Here is a 24,820-nt window from a genome sequence, read left to right as displayed (position 1 = left end):
GCTTGGCTGCCCGGAGCCCTGTTCTGTGAGCTCGCAATGAGTCATCAAGCCACGGAGCAGGAGGGGAGGACCGAGCCGGCCGGGAGGATAGGGGACATAGAGAGTCAAAGGATGCAGAAAGGGAGGAGAGGAGGGTTGAGGAGGCAGAATCAGGAGATTGGAGGGAGAAGGATTGAGCAGAGGGAAGAGATGATAGGATGGAAGAGGAGAGAGTAGTGGGAGAGAGAGAGCGAAGGTTGCGACGGCGCATTACCATCTGAGTAGGGGCAGAGTGAGTAGTGTTGGAGGAGAGCGAGAGAGAAAAGGATACAAAGTAGTGGTCGGAGACATGGAGGGGAGTTGCAGTGAGATTAGTAGAAGAACAGCATCTAGTAAAGATGAGGTCAAGCGTATTGCTTGCCTTGTGAGTAGGGGGGACGGTGAGAGGGTGAGGTCAAAAGAGGAGAGGAGTGGAAAGAAGGAGGCAGAGAGAAATGAGTCAAAGGTAGACGTAGGTAGGTTGAAGTCACCCAGAACTGTGAGGGGTGAGCCATCCTCAGGAAAGGAACTTATCAAGGTGTCAAGCTCATTGATGAACTCTCCAAGGGAACCTGGAGGGCGATAAATGACAAGGATGTTAAACTTGAATGGGCTAGTGACTGTGACAGCATGGAATTCAAATGAGGAGATAGACAGATGGGTCAGGGGAAAAAGAGAGAATGTCCACTTGGGAGAGATGAGGATTCCTGTGCCACCACCCCGCTGACCAGATGCTCTCGGGGTATGCAAGAACACATGGTCAGACGAGGAGAGAGCAGTAGGAGTAGCAGTGTTTTCAGTGGTAATCCATAATTCCGTCAGCGCCAAGAAGTCGAGGGACTGGAGGGTAGCATAGGCTGAGATGAACTCTGCCTTGTTGGCAGCAGAACGGCAGTTCCAGAGGCTGCCTGAGACCTGGAACTCCAGGTGCAGGGACCACCAGGTTAGAGAGGCAGCAGCCACACGGTGTGAGGCGTTTGTATAGCCTGTGCGGAGAGGAGAGAACAGGGATAGACAGAGGCATAGTTGACAGGCTACAGAAAATGGCTACAATAATGCAAAGGAGATCGGAATGAAATGAACTAAACATTGGGGAAAGGAGAGAGCGGGGCCTCCCTCACTTACGTTTCACTGAAACAGCCAAATATAACTCTCCCAACTTCCACCTCAGAAACTATAATTGTTGTAAACTACAGCGGTTCAATGTTTTCTAGGAATAGACTAACTTAGTTTATTCAGCTAGCTAACTTGGTACAGTATTCTAACGTGAAAATCATCCAGGGCACCTAGTCATATGACGCCACAGCCAACTAGCATGCCGGACTCCAACAAGTCCGTCGTCAACTTATTCAGCCAGTTAGTTAGCTAGAATAGTTAGCATACTAGCTAGCCATTGCTTTCAGACAACGAAGAAACCCCTCCTCCCACAGCACGAACACACAGAGAGAGCCAAGCTAACGTTAACTAGTCACCCATGTCCCGAATTCCCTTGAACGACTCTGGCTACCATTATGTAAAAACAAAACACAAATGTAGGTTATAACTTACCCCTAGCAGCTACTGTTAGCTAGCCAAGTGCAAACTAGCCACTGAATTGACTCAGCCAGTTCGCGTCTGTTCGCTAGGTCGTTCCAGCTATTGTTTAGTAGCCATCCAGGTAGCAACAAGCTAGCTAAATTTCAAGGACAGTAGCCACTTACTACCTAACGTTAACGCTTCAGACAATGAGGTTAGAAAAACAGCTGAATGGTAGGCATTATTGTATGTAATTATTGTTGGCAGCTAGCTGGCGTAATTACAGGTACTCTCAGGCGTGAAACAACTATCCACAGTTGCTAATAGTTACCAGTAGCTACCCGCTAGCTAGTCCAGGTAGTGGGTTAACTAGCTTCGTGCTTCACCGGGCTCAGCCGAATACAATACTAACCTACAATAATTACATACAACAACCCACGATAACTACCTAATGTGCATTCCATCATATGATGTATGAGTGCCCTGCAGTTAAATGCTTCTGGGTCATAGTTACAAAATTATTTTCGAAGTGCATGAATGTAAATATTCACTGATTTGCATCTACTATGTTACTTAACGGTGATAGACAATTACTGTTGGCAGGCAGCACTGCCAAAAAAAAGATGTTGGCTCTTAGATGGCAATCACCTCACTCTCTCCCAATTCGTCAGTGGATACAGTTACTATTAGAAGTTATAACATTAGAATTATCGGAAGCGAGAATGAATGGTTCTAGTCAAGGAACGTGTAATTTTTATTATTTTCTACATTGTAGAATAATAGTGAAGACATCAAAAGTATGAAATAACACATATGGAATCATGTAGTAACCAAAAAAGTGTTAAACAAATCATAAATATATTTTATATTTAGATTCTTCAAATTGCCAACCCTTTGCCTTGATTACATATTTGCACACTCTTGGCATTCTCTCAACCAGCTTCATGAGGTAGTCACCTGGAATGCATTTCAATTAACAGGTGTGCCTTCTTAAAAGTTAATTTGTGGAAATTCTTTCCTTCTTAACCTCTACGGGATCGGTGTCCCGTATACGGGACGGTTGAGCTAATGTGCGCTAATGTGATTAGCATGACTGTTGTAAGTAACAGCAAACTTTCCAGGACATAGACATGTCTTATATGGGCAGAAAGCATACATTCGTGTTAATCTAACTGCACCGTCCAATTTACAGTAGCTATTACAGTGAAAAAATACCATGCTATTGTTTGAGGAGAATGCACAACAACAAAAAACTTATCACAGCAACTGGTTTGATACATTCACCTCTGAAGATAAAGAATGTACTTACATTCAGTAATCTTGCTCTGATTTGTCATCCTAAGGGTCCCAGAGATAAAATGTAGCATAGTTTTGTTTCATAAAATCCATTTTTATATTCAAATGTAGGAACTGGGTTCTACAGTTTGAACCCCTGCTGTCTCTGGCTCCACACCCACACCACCCACCCCACCCGGCCATCTAGATGTGTGAAAGTTAGTGTATAAGCGAATGATCCATCATGTATGACATTCCTGGGAGTGTGTAAACTTACATTTTGTATTACCATTTGTGTATGCTCTCTATAGTTATGTACTTGGAAATGTATCAATTGAGCAATTCGGCAAATTTGGGCAGACTCGATACAAAGTCCAGTATTGCAATGCTTCACTGGATTAATCTGAAACTTTGCACACACACTGCTACTATCTAGTGTCCAACATCTTAATTGTGCCTAAACGGCAATGTTAAATTGTGGCCTTTCTCTTGCATTTCAAAGATGATGTAACAAAAATAAAAACATTTAAACCTTTTTTTTGTTTGTATTATCTATTACCAGATCTAATGTGTTATGTACTCCTACATTCACATTTCCACAAACTTCAAAGTGTTTCCTTTCAAATGGTATCAAGAATATGCATATCCTTGCTTCAGGTCCTGCGCTACAGGCAGTTAGATTTGGGTATGTATTTTAGGGGGAAATTGAAAAAATAGGGTCAGATCCTTAAGAGGTTAATGCGTTTGAGCCTATCAGTTGTGTTGTGACAAGGTAGGGGGGGGGGGGGGGGGGGGTATACAGAAGATAGCCCTATTTGGTAAAAGACCAAGTCCATATTATGGCAAGAACAGCTCAAATAAGCAAAGAGAAACGACAGCCCATCATTACTTTAAGACATGAAGGCTAGTCAATACAGAACATTTCAAGAACTTTGAAAGTTTCTTCAAGTGCAGTCGCAAAAACCATCAAGCGCTATAACGAAACTGGCTCTCATGAGGACCGCCAATGGAATGGAAGTCCCAGAGTTACCTCTGCTGCAGAGGATAAGTTCATTAGTTACCAGCCTCAGAAATTGCAGCCCAAATAAATGCTTCAGAGAGTTCAAGTCACAGACACATCTCAACATCAACTGTTCAGAGGAGACTGTGTGAATCAGGCCTTCTTGGTCGAATTGCTGCAAAGAAACCACTACTAAAGGACACCAATAATAAGAAGAGACTTGCTTGGGCCAAGAAACACGAGCAATGGACATTAGACCGGTGTAAATCTGTCCTTTGGTCTGATGAGTCCAAATTGGAGATTTTTGGATCCAACCGCCGTGTCTTTGTGAGACGCGGTATGGGTGAACGGATGATCTCCACATGTGTATTTCCCACCGTAAAGCATGGAGGAGGAGGTGCTATGGTGTGGGGGTGCTTTGCTGGTGACACTGTCTGTGATTTATTTAGAATTCAAGGCACACTTAATCAGCATGGCTACAACAGTATTCTGCAGCAATATGCCATCCCATCTGGTTTGGGCTTAGTGGGACTATTATTAGTTTTTCAACAGGACAATGACCCAACACACCTCCAGGCTGTGTAAGGGCTATTTTACCAAGAAGGAGAGTGATGGAGTGCTTCATCAGATGACCTGGCCTCCACAATCCCCCGACCTCAACCAAATTGAAATGGTTTGGGATGAGTTGGACCTCAGAGTGAAGGAAAAGCAGCCAACAAGTGCTCAGCATATGTGGGAACTCCTTCAAGACTGTTGGAAAAGCATTCCAGGTGAAGCTGGTTGAGAGAATGCCAAGAGTGTGCAAAGCTGTCATCAAGGCAAAGGGTGGCTATTTGAAGAATCTCAAATATAAAATATATTTTGATTTGTTTAACACTTTTTTGGTTACTACAAGATTCCATATGTGTTATTTCATAGTTTTGATGTCTTCACTATTATTCTACAATGTAGAAAATAGTAAAAATAAAGAAAAATCCTTGAATGAGTAGGTGTTCTAAACTTTTGACAGGTAGTGTATGCCTTGAGACAACTTGTCCTATTGCTAATAGAACTGTAATATCATGTTGTCCTCCAACATGTGGCGCTATTCCTAGGCCACAGCGAGCTACCATTATTGTAGTGCGCTGAGCAGAGCAGTGCTCTATCTGTCGAAATATTACGCTAATACTGTTGACTTACATTTTTCCAGGCTGTATTTTAACTGGATGGGGTTCCTTGAAGGAACAGTTGATGGCATACAAAAAGCATTGTTTTAATGCCATTAAATTCCTATTCAAATAAATCACGTCTCTCTCATGGAGGGCTTAACTGAGTGTTATTTGATCATTAAAATCATGTTCAGTATGCAGACAAGACTAACATGTTGAAACAGCCAGATCTCTTTCCAAGCATCGTGAAAAGGTCAGGTCTAGAAATGTAGTAGTTGGTCAAACTTTGAGTCATGCAGTAAAATATTCAAGCACATTATATCCCTATTGTGCACATGACACGGACAATATGCAGATGCATTAAGCCTGTAAAAAATGACAGTGAACTCAAGATGATGACAGATGCATCAGCTGACTACCAGTCCATGACGAGATCCAAATCCTTCTTGCATGGTATTGTAGCAATTTTGTGAACCGTGACAGTGCAACTTAGGCCCATTGCAGATCTCGAACCTGGGTCTCTCGGCCGGTAGACCTGGTATCAACTGCTCTAATAAGGATTAACCCTTAGGGGGAGACGTAACAGGCCTACCTAGGCAAGGTTAATTTCAGTATCTCTTTTACTTAAGAGATTATTTATTCTGCATCTGCACTGTACATCCTCATGGTAAATACACTACATGACCAAAAGTATGTGGACACCCCTTCAAATTAGTGGATTCGGCTATTCAGCCACACCCGTTGCTGACAGGTGTATAAAATCGAGCACACAGCCATGCAACTTCCATAGACAAACATTGGCAGTAGAATGGCCCGTACTGAAGAGCTCAGTGACATTCAATGTGGCACTGTCATAGGATACCACCTTTCCAACAAGTCAGTACGTCAAAATTCTGCCCTGCTTGAGCTGCACCAGTCAACTGTAAGTGCTGTTATTGTGAAGTGGAAACGTCTAGGAGCAACAATGGCTCAGCCACGAAGTGGTAGGCCATACAAGCTCACAGAACGGGATCGCCGACTGCTGAAGCGTGTAGCGCGTAGAAAGCATCTGTCCTCGGTTGCAACACTCACTACCGAGTTCCAAACTGCTCTGGAAGCAACGTCAGCACAATAACTGTTTGTCAGGAGTTTCAGGAAATGGGTTTCCATGGCTGAGCAGCCGCATACAAGCTTAAGATCACCATGCGCAATGCCAAGCGTCGGCTGGCAGTCCGACGAACGAATCTGGGTTTGGCGGATGCCAGGAGAACGCTACCAGCCCCACTGCATAGTGCCAACTGTAAAGTTTGGTGGAGGAGGAATAATGGTCTGGGGCTTTTTTTCATGGTTCAGGCTAGGCCTCTCATTTCCAGCGAAGGGAAATCTTAGCGCTACAGCATACAATGACATTCTAGACGATTCTGTGCTTCCAACTTTGTGGCAACAGCGTGGGGAAGGCCCTTTCCTGTTTCAGCATGACAATGCCCCTGTGCACAAAGCGAGGTCCATACAGAAATAGTTTGTCGAGTTCGTGTGGAAGAACTTGACTGGCCTGCACAGAGCCCTGACCTCAACCCCATCGAACACCTTTGGGATGAATTGGAGCGCCGACTGCGAGCCAGGCCTAATCGCCCAACATCAGTGCCCGACCTCACTAATGCTCTTGTAGCTGATTGGAAGCAAGTCCCATCAGCAATGTTCCAACATCTAGCGGAAAGCCTTCCCATAAGAGTGGAGGCTGTTATAGCAGCAAAGGGGAGACCAACCCCATATTAATGCCCATGATTTTGGAATGAGATATTCGACGAGCAGGTGTCCACATACTTTTGGTCATGTAAACTCAGCAAAAAAAGAAACGTCCTCTCACTGTCAACTGCGTTTATTTTCAGCAAACTTAACATGTGTAAATATTTGTATGAACATAACAAGATTCAACAACTGAGACATAAACTGAACAAGTTCCACAGACATGTGACTAACAGAAATTGAATAATGTGTCCCTGAACAAAGGGGGGGAGTCACAATCAAAAGTAACAGTCAGTATCTGGTGTGGACACCAGCTGCATTAAGTACTGCAGTGCATCTCCTCCTCATGGACAGCATAAGATTTGCCAGTTCTTGCTGTGAGATGTTACCCCACTCTTCCACCTAGGAACCTGCAAGTTCCTGGATTGGATTGAGATGGGATTGAGATCCGGGCTCTTCGCTGGCCATGACAGAACACTGACATTCCGGTCTTGCAGGAAATCACGCAGAGAACGAGCAGTATGGCTGGTGGCACTGTCATGCTGGAAGGTCATGTCAGGATGAGCCTGCAGGAAGGGTACCACATGAGGGAGGAGGATGTCTTCCCTGTAACGCACAGCATTGAGATTGCCTGCAATGACAACAAGCTGATTCCGATGATGCTGTGACACACCGCCCCAGACCATGACGGACCCTCCACCTCCAAATTGATCCCGCTCCAGAGTACAGGCCTCGGTGTAACGCTCATTCCTTCTACGATAAACGCGAATCCGACCATCACCCCTGGTGAGACAAAACTGCGACTCGTCAGTGAAGAGCACTTTTTGCCAGTCCTTTCTGGTCCAGCGACGGTGGGTTTGTTCCCATAAGCGACGTTGTTGCCGGTGATGTTTGGTGAGGACCTGCCTTACAACAGGCCTACAAGTCTTCAGTCCAGCCTCTCTCAGCCTATTGCGGACAGTCTGAGCACTGATAGAGGGATTGTGCGTTCCTGGTGTAACTCGGGCAGTTGTTGTTGCCATCCTGTACCTGTCCCGCAGGTGTGACGTTCGGATGTACCGATCCTGTGCAGGTGTTGTTACACGTGGTCTGCCACTGCGAGGACGATCAGCTGTCTGTCCTGTCTCCCTGTAGCGCTGTCTTAGGCGTCTCACAGTACGGACCTTGCAATTTATTGCCCTGGCCACCTCTGCAATCCTCACGCCTCCTTGCAGCATGCCTAAGGCACGTTCACGCAGATGAGCAGGGACCCTGGGCATCTTTCTTTTGGAATTTTTCAGAGTCAGTAGAAAGACCTCTTTAGGGTCCTAAGTTTTCATAACTGTGACCTTAATTGCCTACCGTCTGTAAGCTGTTAGTGTCTTAACGACTGTTCATTAATTGTTTATGGTTCATTGAACAAGCATGGGAAACAGTCTTTAAACCCTTTACAATGAAGACCTGTGAAGTTATTTGGATTTTTACGAATTTCTTTTTTTGCTGAGTTTATTGTATCTTAAGTGAGTATCTCCCCTACATCATAACTCACAAGCCACAAAGACTTCACCGATGCAGCTATCATGTACAGTAAATATGTGGTCTTCACAGTGTACACTACATCTTAACCAGTGGGCCATATCAAGCCTCTGTCCGTCTTCTAGAAGGGAAACCGCTCTCTCATTCTGTTTGCAGATGTAAGGAATATTTGATGATACTGCCCCTGTAATTTGGGGATTAGGGCTCCACACAAATGAGAGACCACCACAATAACTTTAACATCATAAAATATAGATCTCTCCGGTCCAGAAAACCACAGGGCAGGAGAGGCGGGAGGAGAGTGGCGCACGTTGTCATATACACTGCTGTTCAAAAGTTTGGGTTCACTTAGAAATGTCAATTATTTTGTCCATTAAAATAACATTAAATTAATCAGAAATACTGTGTAGACATTGTTAATGTTGTAAATGGCTATTGTAGCTGGAAACAGCTGATATTTAATTGAATATCTACATAGGCGTACAGAGGCCCATTATCAGCAACCATCAGTCCTGTGTTCCAATTGCACGTTGTGTTTGCTAATCCAAGTTTATCATTTTAAAAGGCAAAATCATAATTAGAAAACCCTTTTGCAATTATGTTAGCAGAGCTGAAAACTGTTTTGCTGATTAAAGAATCAATAAAACTGGCCTTCTTGAGACTAGTTGAGTATCTGGAGCATCAGCAATTGTGGGTTCGATGTCCAGAAACAAATAACTTTCTTCTGAAACTCGTCAGTCTATTCTTGTTCTGAGAAATGAAGGCTATTCCATGCGGGAAATTGCCAAGAAACTGAAGATCTCGTACAACGCTGTGTACTACTCCCTTCACAGAACAGCGCAAACTGGCTCTAACCAGAATAGAAAGAGGAGTGGGAGGCCCCGGTGCACAACTAAGCAAGAGGACAAATACATTAGAGTGTCTAGTTTGAGAAACAGGTGCTCACAGGTCCTCAACTGGCAGCTTCATTAAATAGTTCCCGCAAAACACCAGTCTCAACGTCAACAGTGAAGAGGCGACTCCGGGATGCTGACCTTCTAGGCAGAGTTGCAAAGAAAAATCCAAATCTCAGACTGCCCATCTTAATCTTTTATTTTTATTGGCCAGTCTGACATATGGCTTTTTCTTTGCAACTCTGCCTAGAAGGTCAGCATCCCAGAGTTGCCTCTTCACTGTTGACGTTGAGACTGGTGTTTTGCCGGTACTATTTAATGAAGCTGCTTTTCTTTCGAAAACAAGGAATTTTCCAAGTGACCCTAAACTTTTGAATGGTAGTGTATGTATGTGTGTGTGTGTATATATATATATACAGTGGGGAGAACAAGTATTTAATACACTGCCGATTTTGCAGGTTTTCCTACTTACAAAGTATATAGAGGTCTGTAATTTTTATCATAGGTACACTTCAACTGTGAGAGACGGAATCTAAAACAAAAATCCAGAAAATCACATTGTATGATTTTTAAGTAACTAATTTGCATTTTATTGCATGACATAAGTATTTGATACATCAGAAAAGCAGAACTTAATATTTGGTACAGAAACCTTTGTTTGCAATTACAGAGATCATACGTTTCCTGTAGGTCTTGACCAGGTTTGCACACACTGCAGCAGGGATTTTGGCCCACTCCTCCATACAGACCTTCTCCAGATCCTTCAGGTTTCGGGGCTGTCGCTGGGTAATACGGACTTTCAGCTCCCTCCAAAGATGTTCTATTGGGTTCAGGTCTGGAGACTGGCTAGGCCACTCCAGGACCTTGAGATGTTTCTTACGGAGCCACTCTTTAGCTGCCCTGGCTGTGTGTTTCGGGTTGTTGTCATGCTGGAAGACCCAGCCACGACCAATCTTCAATGCTCTTACTGAGGGAAGGAGGTTGTTGGCCAAGATCTCGCGATACATGGCCCCATCCATCCTCCCCTCAATACAGTGCAGTCGTCCTGTCCCCTTTGCAGAAAAGCATCCCCAAAGAATGATGTTTCCACCTCCATTCTTCACGGTTAGGATGGTGTTCTTGGGGTTGTACTCATCCTTCTTCTTCCTCCAAACACGGCGAATGGAGTTTAGACCAAAAAGCTCTATTTTTGTCTCAAAAGACCACATGACCTTCTCCCATTCCTCCTCTGGATCATCCAGATGGTCACTGGCAAACTTCAGACGGGCCTGGACATGTGCTGGCTTGAGCAGGGGGACCTTGCGTGCGCTGCAGGATTTTAATCCATGACGGCGTAGTGTGTTACTAATGGTTTTCTTTGAGACTGTGGTCCCAGCTCTCTTCAGGTCATTGACCAGGTCCTGCCGTGTAGTTCTGGGCTGATCCCTCACCTTCCTCATGATCATTGATGCCCCACGAGGTGAGATCTTGCATGGAGCCCCAGACCGAGGGTGATTGACCGTCATCTTGAACCTTCTCACCAAGCTGCTTGCCTATTGTCCTGTAGCCCATCCTAGCCTTGTGCAGGTCTACAATTTTATCCCTGATGTCCTTACACAGCTCTCTGGTCTTGGCCATTGTGGAGAGGTTGGAGTCTGTTTGATTGAGTGTGTGGACAGGTGTCTTTTATGCAGGTAACGAGTTGAGAACAGGAGGGCTTCTTAAAGAAAAACTAACAGGTCTGTGAGAGCCGGAATTCTTGCTGGTTGGTAGGTGATCAAATACTTATGTCATGCAATAAAATGCAAATTAATTACTTAAAAATCATACAATGTGATTTTATGGAAAATTACAGACCTCTACATGCTTTGTAAGTAGGAAAACCTGCAAAATCGGCAGTGTATCAAATACTTCAATATATATATACACATATAGAGCCTTCGGAAAGTATTCAGACCCCTTGACTTTTTCCACATTTTGTTACGTTACAGCCTTATCCTAAAATGGATTAAATGAAAAAAAATCTACACACAATACCCCATAATGACAAAGTGAAAACAGGTTTTTAGAAATGTCTGCAAATGTATTTAAAATAAAAAACAGAAATACCTTATTTACATAAGTATTCAGACCCTTTGCTATGAGACTCAAAATTGAGCTCAGGTGCATCCTGTTTACATTGATCATCCTTGAGATGTTTCTACAACTTGAGATCACCTGTGGTAAATTCAATTGATTGGACATGATTTGGAAATGCACACACCTGTCTATATAAGGTCCCACAGTTGACAGTGCATGGCAGAGCAAAAACCAAGCCATAAGGTCGAAGGAATTGTCCGTAGAGCTCCGAGACAGGATTGTGTCGAGGCACAGATCTAGGGAAGGGTACCAAAAATGTTCTGCAGTATTGAAGGTCCCCAACAACACAGTGGCCTCCATCATTCCTAAATGGAAGAAGTTTGGAACCACCAAGACTCTTCCTAGAGCTGGCTGCCCGGCCAAACTGAGCGATCGGGGGAGAAGGGCCTTGGTCTGGGAGGTGACCAAGAACCCGATGGTCACTCTGACAGAGCTCTAGATTTCCTCTGTGGAGATGAGAGAACTTTCCAGAAGGACAACCATCTCTGCAGCACTCCACCAATCAGGCCTTTATGGTAGAGTGGCCAGACGGAAGCTACTCCTCAGTAAAAGGCACATGACAGCCAGCTTAGATTTTGCCAAAAGGCACCTAAAGACTTTCAGACCTTGAGAAACAAGATTCACTGGTCTGATGAAACCAATATTAAACTCTTTGGCCTGAATACCAAGCGTCACATCTGGAGGAAACCTGGCACCATCCCTACGGTGAAGCTTGGTAGTGGCAGCATCATGCTGTGGGGATGTTTTTCAGCGGCAGGGACTGGGAGACTAGTCAGGATCGAGGTAAAGATGAACAAAGTACAGAGAGATCCTTGATGAAAACCTGCTCCAGAGTGCTCAGGACCTCAGATTGGGGCTCACCTTCCAACAGGACAACAACCCTAAGCACACAGCCAAGACAACGCAGTAGTGGCTTCGGGACAAGTCTCTGAATGTCCTTGAGTAGCCCAGCCAGAGCCCGGACTTGAACCCAATCAAACATCTCTGGAGAGACCTGAAAATAGCTGTGCAGCAATGCTCCCCATCCAACCTGCTAGAGCTTGAGAGGATCTGCAGAGAAGACTGGTAGAAACTCCCCAAATACAGGTGTGCCAAGCTTGTAGCGTCATACCCAAGAAGACTCAAGGCTGTAATCGCTGCCAAAGGTAATTCAACAAAGCACTGAGTAAAGGGTATGAATACTTAAGTAAATGTAATATTTCCATTTTTTTTCTAAATAAATTAGCAAACATTTCTTAAAACCTGTTTTTGCTTTGTCATTATGGGGTATTGTATATCGATTGATGAGGAACAAAAACAATTTAATACATTTTAGAATAAAAAGTCAAAGGGTGTGAATACTTTCCGAAGGCACTGTATATGGAGTGATTCCACCTCTTCTTCCCCCAGAATGGAAAGAATGTCTTGATGGATCCTTCCCTGTCGAACGCATGCAAAGGAAGAAAACAAAAACAACTCACTCACTGTGACAACCCCAGTAGAAGATGTAGAGTTGCAGATTTCTGTTTTATTTTATGACACAAGTATTGTGCATTACAGACTATATTAAGTGTCCCAATATTAGACTATAGTAATGGATGGACATGTCGCTATTGTTGATCATTTATGTACTAGACCAGGGATGGGCAACTGGCTCGCGGATCAATTTCCAAAAACTAGGAACTCAGTCGGGGTTTCAATTTACTGTTGAGAGTTAGAATAGTAGAATACACATGGTGCAATTTCGAAATTTGGTTGTGCATCATCAGTTTATCATCTCTTATGTCAGTCACTGACTGTCCCTCAATTAGCCCATGTCAGCAAGAAAAATGAAGATTGGTAAGTAGGTCTAGCCAGCTATCTAAACGTGTAGTAATCATGACCAAGGGGCCCCCATTGATTTTGTTAGTCACTCAAACTCAGATATCATATTCAAAACTGCAAACATTTCTCTCCACCCTATGACAAAATTAGTAGAATTGCAGGAAATTAGCTGTAAAACTGCATTTTTTTCTCTGCGCCCCATGGCAACATGAGTAGAATTGCATGAAATGTGTTATGAAATTGAGAAATCTTCTCTCCACCCGATGACAAAATGTGTAGAATTGCAGCAAACTTGCTTTAAAACAAACAAAAACAAATCTACGCCCCATGGCAAAATGTGTAGAATTGCAGGAAATTAACTCTAAAAATGCCACTGTCAAAATGTTTTGCTCGCAAGGTTGTGTTTTGAGCTATGAAAACAGTGACATGATCCTTCCTCAATCTGCTACTACTCAACTCTGACACGAAATGATCTAATCAAGAAGAACTTGGCATTTTCATTCATTCATTATTACCACAAATGTGGTGGTGACACAGGGCTTAGCACAAGGGGCAGTACTGGGAGTCTGACAGCACAGTTGTCCCTTAATGGCAGGTGGCCCTCACCCCTGATTACTATAGTTTTCTATGTTTGTTTTCATGTTTTGTTCCACAACCTGGGGCAAGGCAAATGCATATCTTTGAACGGGGTATGGTAGTAGGTGCCAGGCACACCGGTTTGTGTCAAGAACTGCAACGCTGCTGGGTTTTTCATGCTCAACAGTTTCCCTTGTGTATAAAGAATGGTCTACCACCCAAAGGACATCCAGCCAACTTGACACAACTGTGGAAAGCATTAGAGTCAACATAGGACAGCATCCCTGTGGAACACTTGCATGGACTCTACTCTTGTCCATGCCCCGATGAATTGAAGGTGTTCCTAATGTTTGGTATACTCAGTGTATATAGTAGGTTATCTGACAGGTCAAATTGAGCTGGAGCAGAAGCACCCTAGTCTGTCTGACTGCCTAACATGTTCAGATGTGATTGCTGTCTGAAAATGTTTTCGGATAAACTCGAACTCCTCCTCAAAAGAGACCAGAAGAGCACAAATATTCAATGTTTCTGACTTTCAAAACATTGGTCAACCACAGGTGCAAGTTTTCCATACCAATTAGCAAGTGCTCCACCCACAAATCTTCCATCAAAATAAACTGGATACACATTTAAAAAATCACATTAAAATGGGAGTGATTGTCTTTGATATTCAATGCTTTAATTGAAACCAGGCCGCATGCGGAATTACAGAGCAACTGTTTTGACGGCTCCATGGTTTCCATCAGTGAAGGAGGGGATTCCTGACTGATATCCTGAGAGGAACACTACATTTCCTCAGGAGGAAAACCAACCAACCGACAGATGACGTAGCACGTCATTGTTTTCCATTAGCTCTATGGTCAATAGACATTGAGGGTTTTTCTTTTTTTTCAATCTGTAATGAACACTCCAGGTCAAAGGTTCACACCCCTCTTCACTCTCTCCCGCTACCACATATGCACACAGTATCCTCCACATCACTCCCATATGGTAGGACTAGACTGGGTAAACATCTGGTCATCTTTATTTCAGCCTCTCACTAGGCTCACCAGGCTAGTCTAGTGTGTGTGTACTCAATCTTCTCCAATTACATAGTTACTGGCTGCTCCCCTGAGGTTACGTGGACAAACCGTTTGGGATTGCGGGAGGGGTTTCCACAAAATAGGTGTTGCCCAAAAATTCCTTGCAGTTATGGAAATAAACCCACAGAAGGAGAAAAGAGCAAAAAAAGAAGTGGGAGAAAGACGGATTGTGGAGATACAGAGAGAGAAAAAGAGAGAAAGACAGACGGCTGGAGGTGCAGAGAGAGGGAGAGAGAGAGAGAAAAAGAGAGAGAAAGACAGACGGATGGAGGTGCAGAGGGGGAGAGAGAGAAAAAAAGAGAGAAAGACAGACGGATGGAGGTGCAGAGGGTGAGAGAGAGAGAGAAAAAGAGAGAGAAAGACATACGGATGGAGGTGCAGAGAGGGTGAGAGAGAGAGAGAAAAAGAGAGAGAGACAGACGGATGGAGGTGCAGAGAGGGGGAGAGAGAGAGAGAAAAAGAGAGAAAGACAGACAGATGGAGGTGCAGAGAGGGGGAGAGAGAGAGAGAAAAAGAGAGAGAAAGACAGACGGATGGAGGTGCAGAGAGGGGGGGAGAGAGAGAGAGAGAGGGGAGATAAAGAAAGAACTGATGAACTGGGTGAGGCATTTTCTCAAAGAAATATGGAAAAAGTCTTAGCAGCCAAATCTAAACTAGAAATTGATTAATATAATTATAGAACACTACATAATTATGCAGTTAAATTAAATCGTAAGAAAAAAACTTTATTTTACTAAAATGCTTTTATAGATTGTATTCAATAAATTATTCAAAAAAGGTATGGAATAAAGTTAAGGGCTTACTTGGTACATCTATCTCATCATGCCCATCTAGTGTGGAGGTTGACGGAAGAACAATTTTTATTTTTACAAAGAAAATGTATTTACTGAGCAATAATGTAAACACCCATTCTTCCAAACAAGCAATTATTCAATGGATTGATGGTCATATTATGATCAAAACAAAACTGCTCTTTTAGACTACAAATGGTGTCAGTAGAGGAGGTGTTAAACCTATTGAAGTCATTACCCAAAGGTAATGTCTCCCGAGTGGCGCAGTGGTCTAAGGCACTGCATTGCAGTGCTAGCTGTGCCACTAGAGATCCTGGTTCAAATCCAGGCTCTGTCGTAGCCGGCCGCGACCAGGAGACCCATGGGGAGGTGCACAATTAGGAGGGAATGGCCGGCAGGGATGTAGCTCAGTTGGTAGAGCATGGTGTTTGCAACGCCAGGGTTGTGGGTTCGTTTCCCATGGGGGGCCAGTATGAAAAATAAATAATGTATGCACTCACTAACTGTAAGTTGCTCTGGATAAGAGTGTCTGCTAAAATGTAAATCTACACATTATGGACAATGTTTTACATCGCTATGCTGCTCCCCTGATTGCAGCTCCACTGAAATACATATTTAATTGGTCACTGGAAAAGGGGATATTTCCGAATGTATGGAAGCATGCTAAACTGTGTCCAATCCCGAAAGACAGCAAAGAACCCATTACTCTTGCCAATAGTCGACCAATTAGTCTACTTCCTTCACTCAGTAAGATATTGGAGGGTATTGTGAGTAGACAAATATGTGAGTATATGGAAAATAATGATCTGATCACAGCCAATCAGCATGCTTATCGCAAAAACCATTCCACTACCACTGCATTGGTTGACATGACTGACCAGTGGCTCAATGCTATGGATAATGGCAGGTTTGTGGGTGTACTATTTTTAGATTTTAGTGCAGCATTTGATTTAGTGGATCATTAAATAATTTTGACAACATTATTGCATTATGGGTTTAAGGAGGGAGCATTGAATTGGGTACAGTCATATCTAACTGTCAGGAAACAGCCCACATATCAATGGGCCATTTACTTCCCCTCATGCTTTAAACTGTGGAATACCACAGGGCACCTGCCTTGGGCCACTTCTTTACTTAAAATACACCAACGACCTTCCTTATGCCTAATCTGAAACTCAAGCAACTATATTTGCAGATGATACTACAATTTATACAGCAAGACAATCGGTTCAACAGGTACAGCAAGCTCTACAAGTAGATCTGGGAAATATCAGGGAGTGGGTTTTCCGGAACAAACTTGTTTTGAACACCAAGAAAACCAAGGTTATGTTGGTCTGTTCCACCAGGAAAAATGCCAACACAGCATGGGATGCAATGAAGTATGGGGGGAGTACAAATTGAGTTAACTGCTTGTCATGGTCATCTCAAATAATTAATCTATGTAAAAAAAATATTAAAACTGCATGCATGATCAGAAGGATAGCTACATATTTACCGGGAAAGATGCTTAACAACCCAAGTATTAATTGGGAGTAAGGTGAACTACTGTTCTGTGGTCTGGAGAAATGCATCAGCAAGATGAAATTAGGAGGCTGCAGATTGCACAGAACAAAGCAGCTAGGATTGTTTTAAGGTGGAGATATGATTATTATGTTGTAGTCATACACAATGCTCTTGGTTGGTCATCAATCAACAAGATAATTGAAAAAAACATGCTTATTTTATTTCACAATGTACACCATTTAAAACGGCCAAACTCCATTCACAACAGTATTCAGTTGGTAAGAGACAGACATTCAGTAAATACTAGGAATATATTGTCCACCATCTATGTATTATCCAGACAGAAAAGAGCAATAGGCAAAATAACATTTTGATTGAGAGCAATAAAGAAATTAAATAATTTATCTGAGCAAACCAGAAACCTTTCAACATATAAATTCAAACAATACTTTAGAACCATTTAAATATAATACATTGGAAGGTTGTGCAGGATCATTCAGACTGTTAGAATATTTATCTGGTCAATATGTCTGTTTGTAACAGTCTGTTATATGTACAAATGTGATTGTATTATAAATTGTATTTTAATATTTAAGGACTCTTGGAAGATTAGTCCAAATGAGGACTAAAAGAGATCCTAATAAAATAAAGAATATAAAGAAGGACAGGGAGAGAAGGACAGAGAAAGACCTGCACGGAATCCATCTGTGTACCATGTGTTCTGCTGTCTCCTTCTTGAGCAACTCGGTCAATGGTCACTCTACTGTGTCCTGTCACAATTTGTGTTAAAACTTGAAAGATGTTCACAAATAGATGGCAAGTTACAGTAATGGGAATATTTTCATCATCTGAGCTTCTAAGAAAACCGTGAAAACCATAGCAAGAAACACTCGGGAGGGAGGAATAAGGTCAAAAGATTACAACAAGCTCATTTGTAAAAATCTGACTAAGGAAAATGAGAGTGCCAATAGATTCTGAGCCAAGGACCAAGTGCAACTAAACAAATTACTCCCACAACTATCATAGCAGGAGTGTCACTACATTTCCTCAATTAAACCTGTTGTTGGTATAAGAGTGATTGGTGTTTATCCTTAGCCTCTTGTTCAAGGCTGGCTCTATGCAACCGTTGACACCTCAAAGACCTGGGATCAAATAGTATTTGTTTACTTTCAAATACTTTAGCTGCGCTTAATTGGGTTTGCCTGGCACAATGGAGTCAATGAATAAGTGTCCAAAGTGCAAAATCCTGCCCATCTTGCGCTCCAGACAGGCTCGATCAAACGCTGGCAGTATTTGAATGAAAACTAATTCAATTTGAACCCAGGCCTGCACCTCAGAGCCAACAGTGTGAGGCCCAGGCCGGCAGCGTCCTTCTGGAAGTTCTTAAAGGCCCACGTCACAGTCTCTCTGACCTGACCTTGTCGGTCCACACCCTCATTTAATTTGAAACCCTTTTGTCTGGCATGGCTTTACTTTGTCAAGCACACTCCTGTAGTCCCTGCATTCATTATGTTGTGCACAACCTGTAAATGATTCTGTCTGTCTCTTTATGTATTATTTGCATTTGGACATTTTTAAGTGCATCTGGACAATGACTTCACAGGTCGGTCGTACTGTCAGGGCCCTGCTTACCAAGCTGGCCGGTGGCCAGACATAGCACAGAAGATGGCCGAGCTCCCTTTTCCCAAGTCCCACCCAGATGCTGCGTGCACCATCATCCAGCTGAAATGTAAACCCCACATTCAGCTGTGTTTGTTATGGTTGCGCCGCCGGCCCTCTCGGTGAACACACAAAGTAGCTATAACAGCGGGGTAACATTTCAACAACAATCTGTTTGGTCAGCTGCAATCAAACTGAACAAAAATATAAATGTAACATGAAACAATTTCATTGTGTGATGAATGGGTTAATTCATATTGTTACTTGTGCGCATGCGCTAGAGCATGAGGGCAGTTGGGAACATGGCTCCTTAGCATACAGTCACATGTCGTTTGTTACTTGGCATTTATGTTATTAAATGTGGTAACACATTGAAAAGAACCTACGGATAGAAGTCTCTTATATTTAGCTATAACCAAGGCCATTACACATTCATTTTACTGAGTTACAGTTCATATGAGGAAATCAGTCAATTGAAATAAATAAATTAGGCCCTAATCTATGGATTTCACATGACAGATGGGAATACAGATATGCATCTGTTGGTCACAGATACCTTTAAAAAAAAATGGGGCTCACAATGGGCCTCAGGATCTCGTCACAGTATTTTTGTGCATTCAAATTGCCATCAATAAAATGCAATTGTGTTCGTTGTCCGTAACTTATGCCTGCCCATACCATAACCCCACCGCCAACAGGGGGCACTCTGTTCACAACATTGGCATCAGCAAACCACTCATTCACACAACGCCATACACGTGGTCTGCGGTTGTGAGGCCGGTTGGAGGTACTGTCAAATTCTCTAAAATGACGTTGGTGGTGGCTTATGGTAGAGAAATTAACATAAAATTCTCTGGCAACAGCTCTGGTGGACATTCCTGCAGTCAGCATGCCAACTGCACGCTCCCTCAAAACTAGAGACATCTGTGGCATTGTGTTGTGTGACAAAACTGCACATTGTAGAGTGGCCTTTTATTGTCCCCAGCACAAGGTGCACCTGTGTAATGATCATGCTGTTTAATAAGATTCTTGATATGCCACACCTGTCAGGTGGATGGATCATCTTGGCAAAGGAGAACTGCTCACTAAAAGGGATATAAACAAATTTGGGCAAAAAATTTGAGAGAACTTCTGGGATCTTGTATTTCAGCTCATGAAACATGGTTCCAACACTTTACATGTTGCGTTTATATTTTTGTTCAGTGTACATCACTAGGTGGTCAAACAAGTTAACACCAGCAGGCATGATAATTACAATTATTTATTTTGGTAGGTGCTCTTAGGCAAAGGCAACACTTATTTTGTAACTATTATTTCCTTTTGCACCTGGACATCTAATACAGCAGTTTAAAGTAAAGTACCTTTAAGTGTGTTGTCATAATGTTTGAACTTGACCCCATCTGAGTCTGGTAGAAAGAGGATGTGGCATTGGTTGGTTGAAAAAGGGCCACTCGATTTGACAATAGCCTATAGAAGTTTTATCATGTATATTTTAATCATACAAAGCAGATGCAGAATGTAGTATCTACATTGAATAGCAGTACTTTGGTGAGATGGGGGTATTGCCCTAGAGCAGTGGCATTCAATTCCTACCCTACAAGGTCCGGAGCCTGCTGATTTTCTGTTCTACCTGAAAAGTAATTGCACCCACCTGGTGTCCCAGGTCTAAATCAGTCCCTGATTAGAGGGGAACAATGGAAATACACAGTGGAACTAGCTTCGAGGTCCAGAGTTGAGTTTGAGGGCCCTAGAGTAGTGACCTCCACCAACACTAATGGTTGTTTATCTATTTCCCTCCAGAAAATCAAGAGCCAAACACTCAACTCTATCCTGACACGAACCCAATCTCAACCCAGAGAGAGCACTATGTTATCTCTTGCCTTTATCACACTTCACCAGAGGACACTACACCCTAGTACAACAACCCCATTCTCATGTTGCTTTTCTTGTTTATGTCCGTTCATAAAACACATTTTCAAATGTACTGTAGTAGCACAGTTACCATGAAACTCTGTCCATCTCTGCCTCTGAGAAGACCTGATGTTGCACATCATCATTCCACCATCCATAATGGCTGTTTTGCGCAATCCAAACACTGCTGCTATGTGTGTGTGTCTCTCTGACTGGGCAGAGTGGCAGGGCTGGGGGTCTGTGCAGTGTGGCATCACCATCACTGGCTGCAGGGTAATTTATTGTAGGAGCTAAGTGTTTCCATTTGCAGCAAGAGCCACTAAAAACAGTCTCACTGAAGGTTTCTGGGGGGCCCACTCGTAAAAGTACTGATGCGGTGTGAGCTGGCTCCCAGCCTGACAACTTGTTTGGGGAGCAGTATAGACGTGATTTTAATGAATACATAATCCAGTCATTACAAAAAGACCCTGTCCCTAGCTCCTCAAACTTTGCCAAAGGTAGGCTTCACTCCCAACCATTGTGTTTTCATTCAGCAGTCACAAGGAAAAGTGTGAGGCATTCCATTTCAGTGAGTCAACTTCAGTACAACATACTATGGGGAGTCGCACTCTCAAGACTTTGATTAAAGGATCTACAATCACGCCTGACAAGGTCAATGAAATCCGCACCTCGCTGGAAGCCCCGCCTTCCACAGGTAATAAGCGTGAGGCTTGGATTCATTCATTAATTCCTTCAATTATTCCGCTCTTCACCTCGGTGTGAAGAGGAACGATTCACCCTACTAAAACAAACAATTGGAAAACGAGACATCGCACCAACTAAACTGTCCCATAGTGGTAGAGCATGCTCACCCTCTGGACGTTGTGTGCTGAAGGCCTCATGCAGGCTATACAGTCTTCACGGAAGCACAACATATGTTGGAAGCTTGTCCATGTTTAATGCTGCCCCCTCTGTTACCCCTCGTTCCACGGTGTTCAAGGGGTATATCAGGGGTGAGAGTGACAAGTTGGGTCACTGACCACAAGGGGGCGCCCCTCCCCCATTGGTGGCAAATTACTGGTATCATTCCTGATTTCCTGCCTGTAGCTCACTAGTCCCTATGAGGTGTCTAGTGATACAGGTTATGGGCTATATAGGCGATTAGTTGTTGGTAACGGAGTCGAGGGAACCAGCAGGGTTGGACATGACCATGCTATTATCCCACACATAGTCTCTATGGTTCATATGAGCCCCCCAAATGAACTGTCTCCAGCTCAACAAATTAGATTAAATTAGAACAGAAGGGGTCAGTTTTTCAGTGCTGTCTGTCTCATTCTCAGCTAGGTTACAAGGCGCTTTGTCGCCAGTACCTATGACTGGTCGGTAGAGTAACCTCCATATTTTTAATCCGTGCGGTCCAGAGCTGGGTGCCAGCCGGTTACCGGAATGCATCTTCCCCTCTAAACCAATGAAAGCTTGTTGTGACAACAGTATCCCAAAGTGGCATGGCCAATCGGGGTACATCACTGATCGCGTGTTAAAAGTGATGTCTCCTGTATGTGAGTTCGATTAAAAGTGTTCATTCTCCATGTTCAGACACACGGTTGTCAAGAGTGGTGGAAATTGAAGAAGAACCAATCTCTCCTGCCCCTTCAGATGGCACTTCACGGGAGTCTCCGTCTGCTCCGACAAATGGGGCACGCGAACTGGATCATGCGAACAGTGACAACAGGGTACAGACTACTATTTGTTGTGCGTGCCCTACGCTTCTGCAGTGTCATCACGTTGACTGAGGACTCAGTGGCCGTTTTGAGGGAGGAAATATCCTCCCGTCTCAAGAAGCAGGCAATCCAAGTGGTTCCTATGTCGAAGATCCGGGACTGCTGGTACAGCCGGTATTCCTGGTTACAAAAAGGGGCGGGACTTTGCGTCCCATTCTAGACCTACCTTCCCTCAGCAAGCAACTCATATTTTACAAACTCAGAATGCTCATGAGCCGCCGGCTATTACAGCGATTGGCTGGTGGTGGCGGAATCAAGGGGGCAAGCAGTGTTACACACATCCATGCTACTGTCCCGTATTCAGTCTCTAGGCTTCATAAGAAAAAGAGCTGTCTGACTCCATCTCAGCACACTCACTCGCGTATCATGCTTTTCTATCACCACGGAGGATGTCCGGGTTCCGGCTCTGCTTAGCCAAATTTAGTCTGGTTCACACAGTGTGTTTTCGCCAGTGCCTATGCCTACTGGGGATGATGGCTTCTGTGATGGAAGTCGTTCCCGTGGGGCTATAGTTGATACGGCCCTTCCAGCGCTGAGTGCTAGCCACTCACCTGGATGCATCTCGCAGCCTAAGATGTTCGCTTCAGGTTCCCCATCAGGCCTACTGGCCATGGACCAGTGGTGGGACCCTCTGCTATTGTCAGGGGGCTCCCATGGGCTGAGTTGAATCCCGCAAAGGTGATCACGACAGAAATATCCCCCTGAGGGTGGGGTGCGCTGTACGAAGGGAACTCAATTCGGGGGATATGGACACTGGTGCGGAGCGCACTGCATGTCAATTAGGTCAATTCATGGAACCTCACCGGGGCTCATCCCATGGTGATGCGGGTCCTGAAAGGTGTACGTAGTCTCAGACCGGTCTCTAAACCTATTGCACCCACATGGGACTTGGCGCTGGTTTTGGAGGCACTGTGTGCTTCCCCCACTGAGGCTCGGGAGTCCGTGGATCTGAAGATCCTCCCCTAGAAAACCTCCCTGCTCATAGTGTTGGTCTTGACTAATTGTTTTGGGGACCGCCACGCGTTATCAGTACACCCTTCCTGTACTCAGTTCGCACCGGGCGACTCTCATGGTGACATTGCGTCCAAATGCGGCCTTCATGGCTATGTCTTACAGGTCCTTAACTTTTGAGCTATTTACCTTTTCACCTCATTTTGCTTCTGAAGAGCAACAAAGGTTACTTGCCCTGTGTCCGGTGCGAGCTTTATGCACATACATTGAACGGACACGGGATATCAGGATATGTGACAACCTTTTGTCTGTTTTGCTAATCCAGCTTGCGACAGTTTGCGCTTTAAGCAGCGTCTCTCCCACTGGATTGTGGAGGCTATCTCCCTGGCATACAGCAGCAAGGGGCAAGGGTTACCTAGCGGTGTACACGCCCACTCCACCAGGGGTCTAGCAGCATTTTGGGCATTTTTTAAAGGTTGACTATGGGAGAAATTTGTACTGCGGCGAGTTGGGTATCACCACACACTTTTGTGAGGTTTTATCGCTTGGATGTCACTGCTCCCGTTCCTGGGCTCGATGAAGAGCGGTATTAAATTGAAGGAATGAATCCGAGCCGCATGCTTATCACCTGTGGTAGGAGGGGCTTCCAGTGAGGCGCAGATTTCATTGGCCTTTTCAGTTGTGATTGTAGATCCTTCAACCGAAGTCATGGGAGTGTGACTCCCCAAAGTACTGCATGTTGCACCTCGTTTCCCTCCTTCAGGGAACAATTGTTATAGTCATAACGTTACGTTCAGAAAGAAAACAAGACCTGTTTAGATATTTGGGGGGGGGAAATGGTTTCCAATTTCCATTACCCTGTTCACAGTAAATGTTTCATAATATGAAAGAGTAGAAATGAGGATGGGGTGGATTTTTATTATAGAAAGAGCAGTGACTGTCCAATTGGGGGTAGATTTTTTAGCTTACAATATAAGTGACCAACAACCTCGATTCGGTCTTATGTTGCAAAATTTGAAATTGTGTTTTTTACATTGGATAAAAAATTAGACTCAGTCCTACAAAATGGTATGTCATACACTGCAGTTGAGGAACAATGGGGAAAGTAATTCTGTTTTGAAAGTTGATAAACTTGTAACCCCACTTTTGAGAAAATGGCCTTGAATGTTTTGGTTAGATGATGCTTACCCAGACACACTTGTCTAAATTGATGGGTCATGTGAAATAAATACTATAACCACCCCCCAGCCACATTTAGCTAAGTGGATGGGTCACTATTGTCTATACATGTACACATGTTCATGAAGTACAATAAATGGCCGTAATCACACCCAGACACACCTGGCTAACTTGATGGGTCATGGAATATTTTGTTTATTGGTAGAGTCTTTTGTTTATTGGTAGAAAATGGTAAAAAAATGAACCATAATTTCAACTCATACAGTACAAAGGATTGTCATAGCTAGCCACCATGCATAAAATGCTGTAGTACGCATAAAAAGCTTATTTCTCTCACATTCTGTGCACAAATTTGTTTACATCCTTGTTAGTGAGCATTTCTCCTTTGCCAAAATAAT

This window comes from Coregonus lavaretus (genome assembly GCF_964263955.1).
Source record: "Coregonus lavaretus genome assembly, chromosome: 19".
Taxonomy (NCBI): Eukaryota; Metazoa; Chordata; class Actinopteri; order Salmoniformes; family Salmonidae; genus Coregonus; species Coregonus lavaretus.
The sequence above is the reverse complement of the archived record's forward strand: the minus strand, read 5'-3'. Positions refer to the sequence as shown.